Raw genomic sequence first — 15719 nt, forward strand, 5'->3', positions numbered from 1 at the left:
GGGGGGGGAGGGGGGTTGCCACGGAGTAACAGAAACCATATAGTACAGATATTAAAATTCCCACTTATAATACATCACGAAATAAAATGGGCGTAAAAATGAAGGTAATGGGCACGTAGGAATTTATTTAGATACATAATTTAAGATACAACTGAAATTATATGATAATGCGACACGGAGAGCACGAAGCGCGCTTTATCGCAGTGGAAAATGCAACATGGTGGAAAATTGCGCGAACGATATCGATATCGAGCAGCGATTTCCTTCTCGCGCAGCCCGCGTCTCCTGTCGGGTGGCAGATGTGCACCACGTGTTTATGAATTAAGCCGACGAGAGAAAGAGAGGGAGAGAGAGAGAGAGAGAAGAGGGCGATCTCGTCGACGATAAATCTCGAGAGAGGCGTACGCGTGTTTCGAGATTAAGGAAAAGTGCACGCACGTAAACTATCGGGCTCTTTGCACAGCTGTATCCGATAGATGCCTACGTAGCGTCCCGACGTTCCGCGAAAGTATATCCCGAGGAGGATATATATTTGGAGATCGTTCGCTGGTGCAGACAAAAAAGCAAAAGTGAGAGAGAACAAATAGAACTTTTGAGAGCGGTCTCTCTCTAGTCCCGTCGACGACGGGCGAATTTGCGGTGTCCCGGCGCCGGTGAAATTGTGAAACAGTTTTTCAAACCCCAGTTTTTCCGATCCGTGCCGCAATCGTCGTGGCGTCGTATTTTACACGGTATGGTTCTCTCTCTCTCTCTCTCTCTCTCTCTCTCTCTCTCTCTCTCTCTTTCGCAAACCGCGGCGGAGCAATTCAATGCAATGCTCCTCGGATAGTCCTCGCGGCGTGACCATGGGAAAGTAAGAATACAGCAAAAGTGAAAGCAATGTAGGCCAATATCGAAGAGGCTGAAGGCACCGTATCGACCAAACATTCGTTTGACGACGCTCCGTCTTCAACCTGACAAATTTATCGCGACGAACGTTACGTACACACGCGAAATAACGAGGCAGATAAACGGTCAATATTGATTCGCGAGGTCGACACACTTAGGTGCACGGCGATCGGTTTGTTTCTCTCGATTGATTGCAATTTTCATACACGGAGAGAAAGAAAGTACTACGTTCGAGTATTTACTCGATCCAAGTAAAATGATTATTCCAATATTCCTTGGCGAATATTTACGAGAACCAGAAATATATCAATGACTATATACAATGTGATATTTCTTTCGTATAATTAGATATTTACTTGTGCGTGTTAAAAAGTAATTCCGACGAATATTAAATTCACGATACTGAGAACATCGGAATTTTAATTGTGAACAGAATTAATTTAAATTTAGAACAATTCATTTACTTACATTCAGTAATTCATTTAGAAATTAAGATATTATTGTATTTCAAGTATTTACTAAAAGCCACCAAAATATACCTAAATTGATAAAAATATTGTTTGATTTAAGATGCTGAAAAACCGGTAATTACATTTACTCGACTTTGACACTTTTTTTTCTATGTACAGACTTAATACGGCTTAATTATACCCAGTTGCCGAGTCGAAATTTTCATGCTACTTTTACGCTTTTAACGACAGTTTGCGCCTACTTAGATGGCCTGTAGACTAATAAAAACTGACTTTAACGATACTGACACTTCTAAACTTCTCTCTTAAACCTTTAGTCCGACAGATTTAACTTTAATGCCGCCTCGAGCAACCTATTTTGACGCTAAAACAACGAGGATGAGAATTTAAGACATCATTAAAATCATAGTAAAAGTAAATTACATCATTAGAGTTATGAAATTGAACCTACTTTGCTGTCTTAGCTCCTATTATGCCGAAGATTTCTCGAGCCGTTTTCTTATAAATTTTTAAGTAACAAATCAGCTCGGGATGTTTAATTAGAAATGAAGTCACCGTCGACGCAGGTCTTATCGGGAGTCTTAACAAATCGCGAGAAACGCGCGCTATTACCGAGACATTCCGTGCAGTATTCGAGCCACGCATGCAGCGTGCACTCGACAATTATTGATGTCCGTCAACTTCGACTGGCGTTATCAGCGTTCCGCCCGCGACTCGAAAAAGGCTAACGAAACGCACTTGCTTGTCGCAAAGACTCGTTAAACTCTCGTCGAGTTCTAACAGCCGCCGCTTATCACAGCGCTTAAACGAACAAGACAACAAAGCGAGGCGCGGGAGAATGGGAAAGAGGGATAGACGGGAAGAGAAGCGGGAGGAGAGAGGGAACGAGGTCGCAGGATGCGACTGATTGGCGATTCGCAGCGTGAAGCACCCGCAACGCGAACGTGCGTGGCGCGACGCACGTCGCGCGCGACTCAATACGCGTCGGGGAGTACACGTGATTGCATAGCACAGTAGCGAATGCGGCAGCGCGTTCCCGAGTTCACATTATTTTTATCAATCACTCGGGGAAAAGAATTAGCAGCTAAAAAATAGTTGTGACAGTTAAGATGTGTCATTGAAATAAGTTAATGTTGCAGCTACGGAAGCTAAATTTGTCAGCTGTTGGAATTTAGACGCTGCAGCTGGAAATATTCGCTGCAAAGCTAAATGACGTTTAACTGAATCCAATATGCTATTTTCCTTTCGCAACGGAAAGTATTAGGTTGGTGCAAATGAAATGGCCGTTTATAAATATAAAGTTGAAACTTGTATTTTTCACATTTAAAACTTACATAACTAATGAAAATAGCTTCCACCTACTTCAATACACTTCTGCCAACGTGATCCAAGTGCATCACTGCACTTTCTAAAAAAATCTAGAGAGCGTGAATCGATAAACTCCTTAAATGCATTTTACATACTTTTTTCTTCACTGAAAATTTTGTCCGCCAAAAACGCATCCAGATGCTTGAAAAGATGATAATCTGTTGGTGAGATGTCTAGAGAATAGGGAGGGTGAAGGAGAACTTCAATGTTCACTCGGCGAGTTTTTGAACGGTTTGTTTTGCAATGTGTGGTCTAGCGTTATCGTGCAACAGTAACATGCCGTGTCTGTTGACCAATGCTGACTGTTGAGCGCACAGTTTTTGGTGCATGGTGGCAATTTCCTGACAGTACTTATCAGAATTTATAACCTCACCTTGTTTGGTAAGTGAATAGTGAACGATATCTTTGCTAGATCACCATACAGACACCATCATTTTCTTGGGGTGAAGATTCGATTTTGAAATGTATTTTGGAGCTTCATTCGTATATAACCACTGCGCAGAACGTCGGTAGTTGTCGTACAAAATCTATTTTTCATCACAAGTCACAATCCTGTGTAAAATTCCATCTGTATTCTGTCGCAACGGCAAAGAAATGCAGATCTCCAAACGTCTCAATTTGTCTCTCTCTATGATTTCATGGGGGACCCATTTATCCAACTTTTTCACTTTTCCCAACTTGTTTAAATATCGGACGGCAGTTGAATGATCAACTTCGAATTTTCTGACAATCTTTCAGACTGTTAACCTTGGATCTGTTTCAACCATCTTCTTCAAAACAACGTCATCAATGACGGAAGGTGCGTGTCCGCGAGACAAATTGTCGAGGTTTGTGTCCCCAGAACGAAATTTTTCAAATCAACGCCTCGTCGTACTTTCATTTACAGTACCTTCACCAAATGCAGTATGAATGTTACGCGTTGCTTCGGCTGCAGTATGACCAAGTTTGAACTCGTATAAGTAAATTATACGAATTTCTCTATTTTCCATCACAGCGTTAATGCAAACTTCTATGACTAGCAGTACAATATAGAAATATGGTTATGTGCGCTAAATTACATGTGGATCATGTACTTTTCACACAGTATATATATACCGTCCTCTGTATGAAAGAAAAGTAATCTATAGGAGTGGGAAATTCAAAACACTGAAAACTACCATTTCATTTGCAGCAACCTAATAATAATATTCGCAGTGAGGTATTATGTGATAAAATTAGATTTGTACTTTGAAAATATATACACGTGTTATACAGATTACCTCTGAAAAACCGTGCTGTGGACGCGCCAACATTATTGGTCTGTTCTTTATAGCGGCGCTGCTGAACCGGTGGGATAAGTCAGAGCGGGACAAAATATACCTGTCTCACTCTAACTAATCGCACCGGTTCAGCAGTGAGACAGGAACTCGTTTGCAGGCGGAGGCCGGAAAAGCAACGTAATTAGATGAATAATTAATTACATGAGGAAGACGGCAGCATACACGGAAAATAGTTCCGGCAATATTGGACTGAAGCGTCTGCGCGATTATGTGCGAGTTTTATTTAAAATCACGTAAATTCAGCTCCAGGCGTATCGTCGCGCTTTTGTGAGCCCGTTAAGGGGCTAATTAGTCCTTGGATATCCTGAAGCGCGAGGTTTGTTTCGTCAGACGGAACATCCGCAGGTTCCCTTTGAGCGCGATACCTCGAAGACGGTGAAGAAGCTTGACGGGCAAATCATTGATAAAAATTTTGTGCACTAATTCCCAGGTTACGCTAAACGGTAAATGGTAATTTGGCAGCGGTACTGCGAACTGTAAGATTAACTGTGGTACGCTCTATCTCTTCAGAATGACTTTCAACGAACTCCGATTAAGGTAATCGCAGATTTTAAATTGATCAGTCAGTCGAATGCTACCTGCTCTATCTTGTTAACACAGATAGAAATTAACTTTTTGATTATCGATTGATATATCGAACGACAAGTTATACAAATGGAGATTGATGTTATCGTATTATTATTATTATTATTCAACGATTATCTTAATCGCAGTTTGGTGAAAGTTATCTTTAGTTGTGCGCTCGACAACATCGAAAAAATCGACCCGAAAGATTCCATCGTAACAAGAGATCTCTACGGTTTTCGCGTGAGAATTATGTCAAGCGATCTAGCTTTAGAATCGAGAAATATGAGAGAAATTGTTGATCGAGTATGACGCGTGAAACGTTGCGATATGAATTTAATAAACATCTCATTAATTTCTCCTAATATCTCAATTCGGGTTCCACGACGATTTATCCTCCCTCCGGCAAAACTCGAGGAAGGAAAAAAGAAGAGAGGGAGAGCGAGAGGGAGGGAGGGAGAGAGGGAGGGAGAGAGGGAGAGAGAGAGAGAGAGAGAGAGAGGAGAAAATAATGACGATCGACGGCGACCGGCTCGGTAATTTAATAAACGTCACGCGGATGACGTTTATGACAAGGTGCCAGCTCGTGCCGCTCGTACTCTTCGACCCATTTTTATTCGGCTGCAGCTCATCGCCCGTAACTCTCTCGCGTGGCGAACGGTAGCATGAAAGGATAATAAAACTGCCGTGACGGCGAACCGTTCCGTTCGATCGTGGGCACCGACCTGCCCGAGTCGCTATCATTTTTGCGGTGCAAATACGGACGGTGATAAATTACCTATTATCCACGAAGCGCGAAGAATGGAGCAAGACGTTCCACGTTCGATCTTATACTGGATAGAATCCGTACTTGCCTCAACCGTCAAAAAATCGCAGAAAACGGGTTCAACACGGACAAGGAATAACGAGGAAATCGTTCGATGAACCATCATTTGTTTTAATATAAGAATATCCGCGTGTTCCAAAATTTTTATTTTAGTACACAGTACTTTGTACTATTTTTATATTAATAATATTATACTTCGACACACCAACAAAAATAATGAAAAAAAAAAAAATCTAATTATTCATTTCTAACCCTTTTAGTGCCGAGCAAAAGTATCGTACCTATGCGAAGAATACCGAGCCAATTTGACGAATTTGCTAAGGTTTGGGAAAAAGCTCGTAAAAACCAAATTAAAAATGATATTTACAAAATTCAAAAAGCAGCATTACGAAATAAAGAAAGAATAAAGTAATACCAATTGTATTTCAATATTTGTTGAAAATCATACGAATAACATCAATACAAAACATGATGAAAAATAGAAATAGATAGAAACAAGTTCCTCTTCTACAAACAATATTTGCACATAAGAATAATCATCGTTTGATCACAGTTTTATGTAGATCACGTAATATGAAGTATAAGTATTACATTTTCAATCATTTTTAACAAAATAATTGATATCGGACCTGAGAACGAAACTGTCCCGTGTCGAGATTCTACCTTATCGCTCCAGCATATACAGAGCTTCGGCACCAACCAGCATAGAATATAACAAAAAGTTAAACCCAAAAACAATTTTTTTAATTCTTTTGCAATGAAATTAGACCGTTTATAACGTTTTATAAATTTATTTTGAGATAGAGCATTTTCGCAAATGTGAATAGTAAGATGCTCTCGGATATATCGTCGTTGGCACTTTTCGCAAGTGTTGCGAACGACGATATATCGTCGTTCGGCACTAAAACGGTTAATATAAGAATATTCGCGTGTATTCCGTAATTTCTGTTAATTTCTGTAATAACGAATTCGTGATAACATACTAATAATATAAACATTTATATGAACAAATTCGTGCTAATAATATATTTCAATACAGCGGCAAAAATAATAAGAAGACCGATTTGGCGGACAACTCTTAATGTAACAATATTCGCGTGTTATTCTCGATTCTTATTTTATATGTAAACAGAATATTCCGGATTTTATATATTATATAATAATATGCCTCGATATCGCGAGAACGTCGATAAGGGAATGTCGATACTGCGTCCATTCCCGCGGTATAAACAGCCGGCTGTTTGGGGCTCCACGAGAGGTAATGGATCACGAGCTGCAAGGGCAGCCGGCGGGGAAACAACGCGGCCGCGTGCCGTGGGCTTCGCAGCACCGGCGAGGGGCAACAACAAGCGGCAATTAGCGCGATCCTACGGCAAAGCGTTAGGGAATCTCGCGTGCCTGCGCGACGAGACTCGCGCGCTTATCGGCTTGCTCGCTCGCTCGCCACGTCGTTCGTGACTCCGCGAAAGGCCGGGTACGTTGACCCAGCTGCATGCAGTAATTGGGTAACAAAAGCGCGCGTCTTTGTCACGTTCGGTTAACGCCCGTTTAGGCTCGCTCGCTCGCGCGATCACAATCGGATCCTGAGATCCGCGCGCGCCGATCGGAAGAAGCGATCGAAAACACAGTGTGTCCCTGAGAAAGGTACGAGCGACAACGTCTATTCGTATCGTTTTCCGCGTTCGCGCGATTACGTAAGTTAATCGAGCGCAACCGCGAATCCCCGCCCCGATTTCGATTCTATCGGCAACGCGCGTTTCAGCAGACTGAAACGGACAGGTGTACCGGGCCGGATATACCGTTCGCATCGACACCATTAATCGATCCGACGAACACGCCGATTAACGTTCCATGGCGGTGCGGGTTTCTCTCTCTCTCTTTCTTTCTTTCTTTCTTTCTCTCTTTACTTCGCTGAATTGAAAGCTATGTCGACGCGATCGTTCGTGGTCAAATTGATTCTACTTATGTATGTCTTTTTTTTTTCAACACGTGTAAGTTCATAAGAAACGTTTGGAAGAAAACTCGACACATATAACACATACATACACACACACACGGTCTGTAATGATGATTTATCCTCACCGCATTCAACCGAGTCGAAATTTGAATGCCATTTTGATACTCTTAAGGATAGTTTGCGCCTGTTTATGGGCTATAGGCTAATAAAAACCTACTTCGACGACATTGGCACTCGTTAACTTCTCTCTTGAATCGTTAATTAAGCAGAATTAATTTTAATGCCGCTGTAAAGTAACCTATTTTGACGCTGAAACAGCGAAAAAGGAAATTTAAGACGTCATCTTGGTGAAAGTAGGAGTAAATTATTGGAACTCTATCTATTTTTTACTATCTTAGCTCCTAATGTATTGTAGAATGAAAGATTCAGCAAGAGTCGAAATTTCGACTCGGTCATCTACATAGAAAAATGTACTACAATCAACTAAACGTAGTTATTCATTTTCGGTCTTTTAAGCGAAATAATATTTTTATCAATTTAAGTATATTTTAATAGCTTGCAGTAAATATCTGAACACAATAACGCTTTAATTTGTAAGTGAGTTGCTGAATGTAAATATAAAATGGTTCTAAATTTAAGAGAATATTTACTAGAATTATGTAAGACTCCTTTTCCGTTGAGGAGAGAAACCTAGTGGTGGTTTTAAATTTTAACCTTTCTGCCCGGTAAATTTTCTAATCGTAAATCCTGATATTTTCAATAATACGAATTTAACCCATTAACTGTCAAATTTTTTTTTTGAAATTTTTGGCCGGATAAGTTATATATATGCACAAAAAGTTGTGTAACAGTATAATTATATTCAAATTATTATCCCTAAACGGGAATCGTGGCAACTAATGGGTTAATACTGGTTGCAATTGTTTTAACACGTACAAATAAACATCTAATTATACGAATATTGCAGTAGCCATTTTGCTTGAATCAAATAAATATTACTTGAACATTAGCATTTTTTTCTTTAATGTAGGTAGGACATTGTTATAGGATAAACGGTGAAATTTCTCGCGGCACGGCGATTAACGTCGCGGGGAAAACGTACAGTTCGTACGTTCGCGAGCGTACGTCTTTTCTTTTTCGCTTTATTTTTATCGTCATGCAGCTCAATCAAGGCGCTACTTCTTGGCGAAGGGCACGGCCGTTAATTACGGGGTTCGCCAGGTATAGTTGAAAGTCACTCTGATCCGCGGTGCAACTCGGCGCATTGTGCGGCAACGAATGGCTCGCGTACAATTAAGTGGTATGGTTCTAAACGGAGGTGCCTTTGAAACTTCGAAGCTCGAAGGAAAGGGCTCGCCTCGGTTAATCGCGCATTCTAATCCACGGGTCTCGGGAATCGATTAAACCGCGCGTAAATTCCGGAACTGAAATATGGAATTATCGCGCAATTAAAGGACGACGAGAGAATAATTCGTTAAGGCGTACACGTAATTCTCGCTCGCTCGTTTTCGTTTCTTCGATTAATGTTGCGCGGCGATACAATTTCACGCCTGCGCTCTCGAAGAAGACTTTCAACACGGAGCGAGTCGCGAAATCGCGCTAACCGATAATGCGCGTTCGGACGCAACAATTGCAATGTGTGTCACACGCACAATTCGCAGGCAGATCCCGCATTCTTCCCGGGCGCAATTAGCACGGCACGAGATTCCCCGCGGGACGAAAAGCGATGGTTACGATGCTCCACGCATTCCGGATCGGGTCGCGGAAATTAGCGTTGCCGCGTAATGCCATTGATTGCGAATAACTGTAACTAGATGCGAAATAGGCTAGTGTAATTATTGAGGAGCACGGAAGAGGAGGACGTGGCGAGAGATAGTTGACTATATATCCTATATCCGACGGATGCCCCCGGCGGAGAACAAATTATCGTCGGGCACGCGATTTCGCAAAACCGATAAAAACTTCACTTTTGCTACTTCCCAACTTGGCCAATTCGATTATGCATGTTGCAAGCTTGAAAGCGGTGTGCGCTGATTCACAAATCTCGTCGTAGCGGAGCCGAAGGGTAAGTACATTAAAAGTAAGCGTCTCTTTAAGAGGATAACAAAGTCGATGACGAACTCGATAAGCGTCGATAATAGCAGTAGAGGCGAGATCGTCAAAATGTTACGTTACATAAACACTGGCACGAACGCGCTACTCTTTTTGTACTTCTTGTACACATAGATCTTGCGTAAATATAACGGTGCTCTTATGCGAGAGCGTCGAGTGTTGAAGCGTCGAAAGGTGTGAGCATGCGTAGTGACGGGTATCGATTTGACGCTGAAAAGCTGGATCGATCAGCTGATTACGCACAGAAAATGTCACAAGACGTCAATTAATTATTGGTATTACCAGTGGTTAGTAGAATGCACTACCATTATTATTAATAAAACATTCGAAAAACAAAGGAGAGCTGAGTTAACCCTTTGGGTACATTTGACGAGTGAGACTCGTCATCTGCTTACTTGGACATAAAATGTATTACTTTTACATATTAATCCATATAGCGACAAATTAAATCCGTCCCATGGGCATAAAAATCTTCAAATAATTCAGTACTCAAAGGTTTAACTGCAAATATCGCAATAATCGCAATAACGTTTGATGCCTATAAAGAGCAATGTTGCGAGATAATTGTGACGTAGAAAAAATATATAAAAACAAAATCGTATATTTTATAAGAAGACATGCAAAAAGTTGATGAAAATTGATCTCTCGATGCTTGGTTATAGGTTCTAATATACACTATCGATAGAGACATTTTATATTTTATCTGATAATAACAATATCTCTTATATAATGTAAATGAATATAAATGAATATAAATTTTCCGTATTAATAATGCATATTAGATATGTTTTACCTCGACCGAATTCGTATTATTCACCGTATTATTAGCCGCAAGTTAGAATTAATCTCGTTTAAAATCCTGCATAGTGATTTCTGCGCAGATGCTCGACGCTCGGCGTCTATCACATAATGGCACTTTAAGTGCGATACAAATGTGAATACGATAAATGTGCTCTGTTTTACTATATCTAAGGGAAAATGTAACCAAGGTATAAGAAGAAGTTTCTACCGTGCAGTCATTTCTGAACATTTTTATTTTTAAATTAATATCCTATTTTTATATAAAAGATAGGATTCTGAAATTGCACGACTTTTCATCGATCAAGTGATAAAGGAAATGATGGATGAAAAGTCATGAAATTTCAAATTCCCATCTTTTAAATAAGAAATAAGGTATTAATAATAAAAAAAAGCCAAAAATGACAGCTCAATACTTTTAGTGTTAAGCACTTTCTCAAAAGCAATTAGCCAAAAATTGAGATGTCTATTGCATTATTTCGAAGATACGAGTGTCACCGAAGACAGGCATATCGTGTACATACACACTCCGACACGTAAATTAATTCGAGATTCTCAAGTGTGACTCGCGGCACGTATACCACTTTTTTATGCTCGAGAGTGGCGGTGAGGATAGAAGACACAGCGTAATAAAGAAACTTACTCGTGGCTCCTCTTACACGGAGCTAAACTCTCGGTAAACAGGTGTTCCCGAAAGGTGACAGATGGCGGACGATGGGAACGGCTGCGCGAAGCGAGTGAAATCGCTCGCTTCTTCATCTCGGCCGAGAAGTGTACTTGAGAAGATATTTTCGCCACATGTGTAATTGTTCAGAATCACCGGCGCCTATTATTTCCCCGCACGATCAATCTCGACGAAATACATCGCCACGTGAATTGCAGGTAATATCTAACTAATTTACGTCGATCGATATCGCTGCATTTCTCCGTGATTCTTAAGAAAAGGCATTCAATGTTAAACTTCAGGAGAGAGATTCATAGTAAGGAAATTATTACGATATTATCAATTTACGCCGACTCTGAGGGGGGAGGAGGGCGTTTCTCGTCGTTTTCCGTTGAAGAGAGAATCGATGAATTAAAACACGTGCACGCATAAACCACGGTGAAGTACGCAGCATCGCGCGCCAGCAGGCGGGAGCATTTTCTTCTCGTTAATTTGTAGAGCGTGGCCACGGCATACCGCTTCACTTTATCCACGGTCAGAGCCAGAGCGAGCGCTACTCTTAGCCAGCAGTTATTTAACCATAATGGGACGTTATCAACATTTTAAATCGGTGCACGTCAGCCGCAGCGTACATTGCGAACTATTCCGTCAAAGCCAGTATTTTACAGCTGAGAAACAAGAGTATGTCGGTTTACCGTACCTACGTCAGTTTTGGTGTTTTTCTTCTACATTATACAGGCTACATTTCTTCTAAAAGATCTACATCAGGATGCTTTTTATCACTCCGGAGGACAAATTCTCCGTTTTTCTGAATTTTTATTCGTCTTTCGACTTTCATCTTCTCCGTCACGCAATATCTGGCGATTTACTCGATTTTAACGCCGTCTTTATTGCCTGCCTCTCCGAGTTTCATCCTCCAAAGACAACACGCGGTAAATAAAAGTCCAGTGCACTCTAAGACTCGCGCCGATATTACGAGCGCTTGCTTCACGCTTGCAACACGCAACATCAGTTTATCTCGGAACAAAATAAAAAGAAATATCCAGGTGGATACGGAGCGGAAATTGAACGCTGCCATTGGCGCAGCATGGCTGAAGTCCGAGGTGGCAGGATCAAGGATGATTTAGAGGGCCGATTCCGCCGACGCCGATTACCGCGCGTTCTCCTTCCGTGCGTATCACCGACGTGCCCACGATCGGCAAAGTGAAAGAACACGTGGTCGGGGTTGAACGACGTCGGAGGAATTGGTTCTTAATCGCTCCGCGATAATTGCGCGCAATCTGACAACCGGATGCCGCGTTTTACCTGTTTTACTTTTACAAAAGCTAGGAGATGACGCGAGAAAGACGTAAGCGAGACGAACAGTAGCGAACGTGTCAAGTGATCTTTCACAATTTTTGTTCGTTGTTATCGCGTACCCAACTTTAAAAAAGGAAAGAAAAACTTTACGTCGCAAAAATTCGCACGACCTATCGAGCGACCCAATAAAATTGGGTAATTTCCCGTCTAAAAATTGTCCATAAAAAAAATCTTGTCTGGTTTTTAGTACATCGCACATCTTACAATTGACTTTCACGAACTCACTCTCTGTTTACTGTATTTCTATATTTGTATTCGTATGTATGAATGCTTACGTGCGTATCTTTGTACATAAATTATCGTTATAATTACTTGTGCAACGTTGCGATAACCATACGTATCTCACCGTAACGTTCCGCAGGTGGGCAACGATTAAATCGTGCGTACAACAAATATGCATTAACCCCGGAAAATGAAGGGGCAATTGGTCGCGCGTAAGTGCGCGCGGCGCGAGTTGGTGCGTATCGGTGATACTGTTACGGGATATGGAGGAGCGTAAAATAAAGCGAAGGCCTTCACGGAGAAGAAAAAACGGTTGTTGATTACGTGCTATGAACAAATCGCCGATAAGCCGAGCCAAGAGGGAAAACGCAACGCTCATTAATTCGGTATCGACCGGCGACACTGAAATGCACTTTGGCCGGACACGCGCGCACGTCCCTTGCACTTTTCACTGCGTTTCAAGAATACTGAATTATTACCGAATTTACGTAATAATACAAGAGCCAACTCGACGATACGTAGCCCGAAAACGAATTGATGTAAATTATAGCAGAGAGAAATTGTGAAATATATTTATATATGTAGACTGAAAAAATAAAAAATATTTTATTAGTGGGCGCTAATAACATAATTACCGAAATCTCAGGGCTGTCGCCCAGTCATAGGTACACAAAAAGTGGAATAGTGATTTCTGCACCAAATAAATATTTACTCTGACTAATAGCGCTAAAAATATCACTTTGAAATTTTTCACCATCTTCGCCGCGTACTAAGCAATGCTTCTATTTTTGCACGGTATTTTCACTGTGTAAAAACATTTATAATTTCGTCCAAACAATAAGACATAAACTTTGCAGAAAAAATCAGTGTTCTGTAGAGAAAGTTTCCAAGTATAACATCCTCTTAAGAAAATGTGTATTTTCTAATTTGAACAATTTTTTTTTCAGTATAAAAATATGTATACTGGTATGAGTAAATATTGTCATTAGTACCCACCGAATAAATATCGTTTATCTTCTCTTTTGGTGTGTACGTATCATTAGCAATCACAGAATTCATTACCCCGCGAATAAATATAAACAAGAATGAAGATACGTGCAAAACACAGAACGCTTGCGAACTATTAATTTATTTCGCATTTCTTGTTGCAATTACGGTCATTACACACATGCTACGTGTCTCGCGTTACAGTAGGCGCGAGTCAGATTTCAACTAATTCGCACTTCGCCGACGAAGGTAATAATGTTTTTACTTTCTTTTTCCTACGCTGTCGTAATCCTTTTTGTACATGTGCTAGCGGATAATAACGATGTAATATTGAAAAAAGGGGAAATCATCGGAGCATGTGTCACCGGAATCCACTGACGAAACGTCAGCAAAAGTTGCTTACAGAATGCTCCGGCAGAAACTACCGCCGAAAACGAGGTTAATGTCATACCTGTCGGTGGTCAGTAAGTGCGACCGATAATTGCGCTTGTTTACGCGTCATAAAGAAAAATTTCATCTCGGAGGGAATCCATTTCACGCTCATCGATGGCAACGTATCTCTTTGCACATTTACATCTCCTCCATTATTATCCGAGCGAATTGAAACGGACGGTAGAAATGAAACGAGATCGAATTTAAACAGTTGCGCAACGCGTTTAAAATTAACGTTACGTCGGTGTTTTCCCATTCGCGTGAGCGGCCGTGATACGTAAACAAAAACCGTCCGATTTCTCGTACTTACGACTGAACAAGTTTGATTAAACAAGTTTCGTCGCTACGGGTATTTTCATTCGGAACAACAGCCGCGTAAATAAGCAACGTCGGCGGGTGATCGCGGTCACGTCGTGAAATTCGTACCCTCTGCCCGCTTGAAAAGCGTTTGTCGCACGCGATCCGGCGAACTGCCGACGTACGTTTTCGCGATGATAATCGTAAACCCCCAAGGGCTCGCGTGCCATTTCACCGTTACGACGTTCAATCGATCGATTGAATTATTCGGGCCGCTTTGTTTTTTCTTCATTCACGAGCCGTTGCGCCAATTTTTCGGCCGACAAATGATGGATTCGCGGACGGTACGTTAATTAATTATCAAAGAAAGAACGGGTCGTGTGTACCACGAAGATTTAAAGATGTAAGCGCCTCTTTTCTATTCAATAATGAAGCAAGAATAAGAAAAGCTAACCCCGTTGTTCCCGCGCCATCCTGATAATTTCCCACGCGTAATTAAATCACGCCAATATCCGATTAATCTGGCGTCGTGACAACTCAGTAACGGTTCTCTCATTGTTAAGAGGCTCGAATAAAATCCGAGGTAGGCGCGTATTTCAGCCGCGATATAAGTTTCTTGCGTTACATTCGCGCCGTTCCGCCGCCGGAAATTCAACCCGCATGAGTTATTTCGACACTCGGCGCCGCAGGCACTCGAATTTCGTCGCGGGTACGAACATCCTGTTTCAATTCACAAACGATTGACGAAGAAATTGCTTTCATATATGTATATACGCGCGACCGCCGAGATGTCAATATGCAAAACTGCGCGTCCAGAATATTATGTGACCGATTCTCTCTCAACCATTCGATTCCCGATTCTATTCTCCGATTCGCACGGGTGTATTTCTCTCTCTCTCTCGCGGAATAATTTCCCGACAGGGCGACTATATTTTCAAGAATTTATTTTCAGCGCCCTGCAATTCCGGCTTTACCATTCCCTCTTGTTCTTCCTCGCAGCCATTTCCTGCCTCCGTACAAAGAAAGGGATTAATTTTCAAACGCTACGGAGCGGAGCCTCACGTGATTCCGAGGCGTTTCAGTTTTTAATATCCTCTCCCGAAAAGAGAAAATGAGACGCAAAAGTAATTAGAAAAATATATTACCGCGATAAAAGGATAGCTCGATACTTCCTGCGAGGAAACCTCTACACATTATGCGGCTTAATTACGGACCACATATACATTTGTCACTACGATAAAATAAAATTCATACTGCATCAAAACTGACATAGGCTTCTTGTGAAAATTAAAGTAGAAATATGTAAGAAATATGTAATAATTTTCATAAAACTATCATATATTTTCGTAGGGAAACGTTGTTTGGTTAACATCCATGCATGTAAATTTTAATTTTACGCCTTCAACACGGCTTCAGAGCCTAAAAACAAAATGGCATGTCGCGCGATTTGGACGCT

General features: G+C 41.2%; 1 protein-coding gene across 3 annotated transcripts in view; it reads right to left on the reverse strand.

Moving 5' to 3' along the window:
* Positions 1 to 15719, reverse strand: part of LOC106746388 — an 83892-nt gene that overhangs the window by 30084 nt on the left and 38089 nt on the right. The window lies entirely within an intron of this gene.

Source organism: Dinoponera quadriceps, unplaced genomic scaffold (genome assembly GCF_001313825.1).
Source record: "Dinoponera quadriceps isolate SergipeBrazil2010 unplaced genomic scaffold, ASM131382v1 scaffold566, whole genome shotgun sequence".
NCBI classification, from domain to species: Eukaryota; Metazoa; Arthropoda; class Insecta; order Hymenoptera; family Formicidae; genus Dinoponera; species Dinoponera quadriceps.